The sequence below is a fragment of the Camellia sinensis genome, chromosome 6, assembly GCF_055761805.1.
Source record: "Camellia sinensis isolate YWXY chromosome 6, ASM5576180v1, whole genome shotgun sequence".
Taxonomy (NCBI): Eukaryota; Viridiplantae; Streptophyta; class Magnoliopsida; order Ericales; family Theaceae; genus Camellia; species Camellia sinensis.
The window spans coordinates 132,474,035-132,480,272 of NC_138966.1; the positions used below are offsets into that span (position 1 = coordinate 132,474,035).

Below are 6,238 nucleotides of genomic sequence, written 5' to 3' on the forward strand. Positions count from 1 at the left end.
CATAACTTGATTCACCATAATTTGTTTGCTCTTATGGTGCTAGAGCATCAAAGTAAGATTAATTCCTCTGGCATTTCTAGTTACAATTTGTTTCAAGTTCAGGCAAATTCACAGATTCGAAAGTCGCATATCACTTCCAAATTTTGGGAAAAATGTCTGAATTTACGAAAAACGAAGTTGCCGATGGGAACAAATCGAGTGCTTTCTGTTTTTCCTCAGTCTGTGTTAGCCACCGATCCAACTTCTAAGGTACACTATCAATTTCTAACCAATTTTTTTTCCCCCTTTGCACCGTTTACGTCATTGTGTTCAATTGAATGAATTTATTAGTCCAATTGATTATCTCATTAGTATTTTTAACTCAAGTTTATAATTTTTCCCACATGCCACTTATTTGTTTATTTTTCATAAAAAAAAAAAAAAAAAAAAAAAAAAAAAAAAAAACTCAATTGAACCAAATTGAGACAGAGTGATAAATTCATGGTTAAAATCGAGTCAATTGAAATTATAGGGAGTAAAATGACACAGGAAGTAACAGAGTACATAGACTACCATTTTAATTTTCCCATTGAATAACTTTTGGAATCAGCTTTTGGGTTTTTTCCATTTTGGTTGAAAATTTTTCAATGTGAAGAGCAATAACAGATATTACAAACGATGATTTGAGTTACTGGTTTGGATGTCAGTTGATTTTGACTATTTCTTTCATTGTAGCAACTTATGGAAAGTTCAACCTTGATGGAAATACAAAATTACAGGTATTAACACCATAGGCTTTTGCATTTGTTATTGACCCTAGAAATTTTGTTGGGTTTAGATGAATTCAAATACCTAAATCTTTTAGATAGATAATGTATTCAACATGAGATTCTTGTATCCTATCCAATTGAATAGGTGGTTGTCAGTGCTCCTACTTCAAGTTCTATATCAGAAATAGATATGCAGGTCACTAATACTAGTGGCACCTTAGTTCTTCACTGGGGTGGGATACAAAATGGAAAAGAGTAAGTACACTTGTAAATATAATGATTTGCTTTGATTCAAGTTTTGAGCTATAGCATTAAAATGTTTTATGTTACTTTTGTCATTTTTTCACGCAGTTAGAATTATGTATTTTTCAAATTGCAAAACTACTGGAATGGGAAAAGCTAACAAAGATAAAGCATCATCTGAATCTTACAGATTTTGGGGTGTTCTGGCTTGTCACTAGTCTGTCCAATAATGCATCTAAAAATCCTTATTTTTGTCTGTTCATATTTGACCACGAAAAGCATGATCACTGACTTATTGATCTTGCAGCCTGTGGATTATGAGCCTCCATTCTTCAAAAACTGCACAGAACAAGAAGCTCATAGCCCATGGACTAAAATCCTTTGAAAATTGAGAGGTTAGGAATGTCAACAACAAAAATTTTGTATGAGCTCTCAAGGTAAAGAGATAAGATTGCAGAAACAGTGAGACACTTAGATCCCTTGTTCAAATTTTGAGTTTTGTAATTGGAAATTATGCAGGTTAAGAGTATGCTTGATCCTTGTGAAGATGAAAATGATGACATTCAAGACGATGATCTGAGCTTGGGAGCTGATTTTGTACAAAGGGATGAGCATTCTGAATCTGTCAGTGAGGTACTGTGTTAACATTTCTTTACTATTTGTTCTCCATAAGCATCACTAACTGCTGAAAGCTTGATTTACCATATAGAACAAGTGTTTAGTTAACTACTTGTCAATTTGTAACCCACTTTAGGTTAGCCATTCGCAAGATAACCAATACATAGTCGCGCCAATAGGTAATTACATGTCTTTGTGCTCGACTGTTTCAGCTTTTTTACATATTAGGTGTTTCCAGTATTCTCTGAAGTTTGAAATGTGAATGACATTAGTTCTTTTGACAGATAAGCAGCAGAATTGTGATGATAATGGATGACATGGTTGATGAAGGTGATAATGACCCATGATGGGTTTCTTGATGCCAAAAGCAACTGGAGGCTAGGTATGTTCAGTCAAATTTTAAGTTCTATTTTTTTAAAAAAAAAATTAATTGCTTTTTAAAACATACCAATTGTCAATGACTTTTCAGGCTAGGCCCACTATGTATCAAGTTGTAAAGGAGATGGTTGACAAGATGGGCTATGCAGTAAGTTTGGCATGATTAGCAATGCCTCTATCTTTTCATACCTTGATTTCTATTTTGTAAGACCTCCATTTTATATAACTGTTTGTTTCTTATGCAGGTGAAGGTTGTTCAAGTCACCAAGAGGGTACATGAAGCATATTTTGCTCAGTTATACCTCACAAAGGCATATTCCTATTACAAGCTTGTATTTTGTTTGACTAATATTTTCCATAAAACTTGCTTTAATAGTAATATTTAACTGATAAATTTTTTTTTTTTTTTTAAATCTCAGTTGGGTAATGAAACGGAAAGTGTTAACTTTGATCTTCAACCTTCAGATGCCATTAACATTGCAGTAATATGCAAGGCACTTTTGCTCATTTTGAAGATTGTTACTGCTTTGGTGGATTTTTGTGGTTGTTTATCATCATGTAGTCCTCTTATCTAACATAGTTTTAATCACTGCTCTCTCACTAGATAGCATTATATAATGGTGTTGGATAAACATAATGTTATTTGCATGCAAAACTGATAGTTGAGTAATACTGTGAGATGCAACAAAGTTTACAATGAAATAGAAAAGAAAAGGACTTCTGGGAAGGATATGTGTATTGGGAGTGATGATGACTCAAAAATGAGTGACGAAAAAAAAGAAGAAATGGAAACGAAATTTGGGAAATAAGGAAGGAAAAGAGAGGATAGTGTCCCCCAAGTTTAGGTGGGTTTGTGGACCCCATTTTGAAATTAATGTTTGGGGGATTGGTGAACTGACACAGTTCTTTCAAAGGAGAAGTTATTTGTTCTCGGGACATCATTACGTGGTATTTTAATAATATTGTGATTGGTGCAAATAATAGAATTTATGAATTTATATTAAATAATTAAAAATATAAATAAATATGATAAATTATGATTAAAACTAAGTAATAATTTTTCCTTTCAAAGAGTCCCACAACATGGAAGCTTGTCCCTTGGTAGAGCGCATTCAATTCTATACTTTTCCCATTCACAAGCATTTAATTCGGGATGTTGTCATACTCTCTCTTTCTCTCTCCACCTGTATCTCTAACACAATAAAGACCACATACGCAGTGAAAAAAATGCATATAACTTAACTTTGTTATTTTAATATAGTGAGAGGTAAAATTTTCTTTTAATTATTAATTTACATGATTGAATTAGCAATTCGAATCTCTCAAATTAGAATGCCAATTCCACGATGAAGGAGGAATTAATAGTCTTACAACCGATTTTTTTTTATTATAAACAAACATGATTTTAGTAAGACTTATGGATTGCTAAATTAATTTCCTGCTTAAATCTCCAATCAAACATGACCTTTAAGGTCGAAATTTAATTTCATGGATTAGTTGTTTCTACATGGATTGGAAGAATCAACTTTGGATAGGTCATGAAAAGGTCAGAAGTTTGCTTTTGCGTAGGTAATATATTGCACTGAATTTTTTAAACAAATCACAAATGGTAAAAACAGAGGAGCCTAGTGGTAACCCTACCCATACCAAGTTTTTAAAAAGGTCCCCGACCACATGCCCCAGATTTTAGGGGAAGCCGAGGTGCCTTGCCAAGGAGGTAAAATCACTTATGATCTCATTTGGGATAGGTGGAAATTAATTTTAGACCAAATTTCACTTTATTTATTTAGGCCAAATTTTAGGCCTCAGAGCATTTTTTTTTTATCCCAAAAAAAAAAACAACTATGTTTTGAGTCCTAAAAAAAATGACAAAAGTATATATGGTTGTTTATGTATAAGAATATTTTAGTGGTTTTACTCCAGCAATTAATTGTTCAAACAGTTCACCTTGATACATACATGAACTATATTTTTAAATGTTAGAATAATAAAGTGCACATAAAAAGAACCAATACAACCCATGTCTGAATTTTTTCTCGGCCATTGGAGGCATTGTCGAAAAAGCTAAAGGCAAAAACCTTAAGACGTTAAGCTCTTAACCAATTGTTGCCACTATGTACTTATCTCTCTGTTATACACACACATCAAATTTATGCATTATGAAAATATATAAATGTAGACACCCCATTTTTAACTGTCCTCAAGACTTGGACGTCATCGTTTGAACACTCGATGATCATCCATGTTCGTGTTCGTCTTGAGTTCTCGGAGGTTTCGATTGCCCGCCTTGCCTCAAGACCTCTCGACTTGTTTATTTTGTGCTTGGTTGTACACCAAAGACTTGTGTTTTGCTTCTGAGGGCAGGGAATGGCTTGTTGGCCAACCCCATACCTCACCGGCCTTGGCTTGAGGCCACCGGCTCTGTTTTCTTGCTACTGGCCAAATATTTTGGTCGGTCGGCAGTGTTTTTGGTCGGCCGGCCATTTTTGTTGGTCAATCGGCCATATTTTCCAGCCGACCCCCTTCCATCTGCTTTTGGAAGATATTTTATGCCAGCTGTCACAGTGGCATCCACTTTACACCCCCTCCATACACGTGTATGGAGGGATTTGCTTCTCTTGCTAAGCTTCTTCAACAAACTTTGAGATTGAAATTCTATAAAGAGGGAGCTTCTCCTCCCTCCTCAAGGGTTCCAGAGGTTCAGAGAATTAGGGTTACAGATTTTGTATCTATCTATCTCTATATCTCCCTCCCTTTCCATTTGTGTGTGGAATAGTGTTCAAAAGGTGCTTTTGTTCTTAGTTTTGCACTAAAACACCTAGTGTTACACTATACTTCGGTTAGTAAGGTGTTGAGGGACTGGTTTTAGAGTTTCTAAGTTGGTTTTGATCAGAGAAAGGGGCTGGGGTTGGAATCTTGAAGTGTTCTTCAAGGGTGAGCACTATTTGCTTTATATTTCCCATTTTTGTACAAGCTTTTAACCTATCTTGCATCTGTTTTTAAGCTTAAGTTATAACTGATAAAAGTTCTGTTTTTAAGTGCTTAAAATAGTTGTTTCAGATTACTTTGGTGTTTGGGGTTGTTTACCCCCTCTTAGGCCTTGTTTGGCCTCATTTTTGTGCCTTTTTTGTGAGCTCCGGGACTACCTTGTATTGGCCTCTGGATTTCAGTGGTGGGGGTGGTGTTTTGAGGTCCTAAGAAGGAGAGGGTCATCCCCTCTCCTTGTTGTCTTCAATACTTGTCATATTTGCCTCATGTGTGAGCACCTTGTTTAAGTTCATGTTGGCCATGTCTTAGTTGATATTTGGTGTTATTTTGCCATGATTTACCTCTATCCAAAGTTGGTTTAGACGTGCCATACATGCTATGTATACTTGTCTTGTAATCCCTTGATTTTGCCTTAACATGCATCTAGCATTTAGACCACTATGCTTACTTGTTTTGGCCTAACTCCATGAAGCTTTTGGCCTTGTCTTGCCATGCTAAAGCTCTGATTTTGGTTGTTTTGGCCATGCTTGACTTGCTTTGTATAGCTACCGTGCAATCTAGCTTGTAAGCATTGAATGTCCAAGTTGCTAGCATGCTCTATGTGGGTCATTTCATTGGTTTGGCATCATTTAGAATGTAATTTCAGTCTATATAGTACGCTCAAATACTTGCATTTATCACCTATTCCATGTCTTGGATAGTTTGTGTGTTATGTTCCATGATTGAGTCATTGTGCATGCCTATATGCTTAGGCCATTTGGATGCCATCTAAGTGTATTTTTGGCCTTGTCTCGACCTGTATGGGGACTGTTTTGAGTCCCTTTTACCCTTTGGGACTTGCCTTGTAGGGCCGTGGTTTGAGCCCCTTTGGCAAGCCTTAGGCCTTAGACCTTCTTGCATGCTTTGCTTGCCTTATTTGGTTGATTTGGCATCATCCTTTACATGTTTTTCAGAGCTTAGCATGTTGATCTAATGTCCATGTTTGTCCCTTTTAAGTATGCTTAAAAGTTGCCCCTTTGATGTTCAAACGTTAGGCCAATTACCATGCATGTTTGTATGTGGTTTTGTCCCTTATCCCTTAGCATTTTGGCCGCTGATTTGGACCAATTTGAGAGCTGTCCATATTGGTTTAAGACCATTCCTGCATATTGTTGCATGCTTGCCTTGCGTGTTGTTACATGCTTGGCCTATCACATGTTGTCGCATGCTTGAATCACATTGCCTTTGGCATGCATTTTCTTTGTTAAGTTGCTTTGCATGTT

At 35.9% G+C, this 6,238-nt stretch overlaps 1 long non-coding RNA gene across 1 annotated transcript; it reads left to right on the plus strand.

Moving 5' to 3' along the window:
- Positions 1–1,511: 1,511 nt before the first annotated feature.
- Positions 1,512–1,993, plus strand: LOC145792394 (uncharacterized). Its single transcript, XR_014331792.1, has 3 exons — positions 1,512–1,625; positions 1,747–1,789; positions 1,895–1,993. It is a non-coding gene; the product is annotated as an uncharacterized LOC145792394 (long non-coding RNA).
- Positions 1,994–6,238: the final 4,245 nt, after the last annotated feature.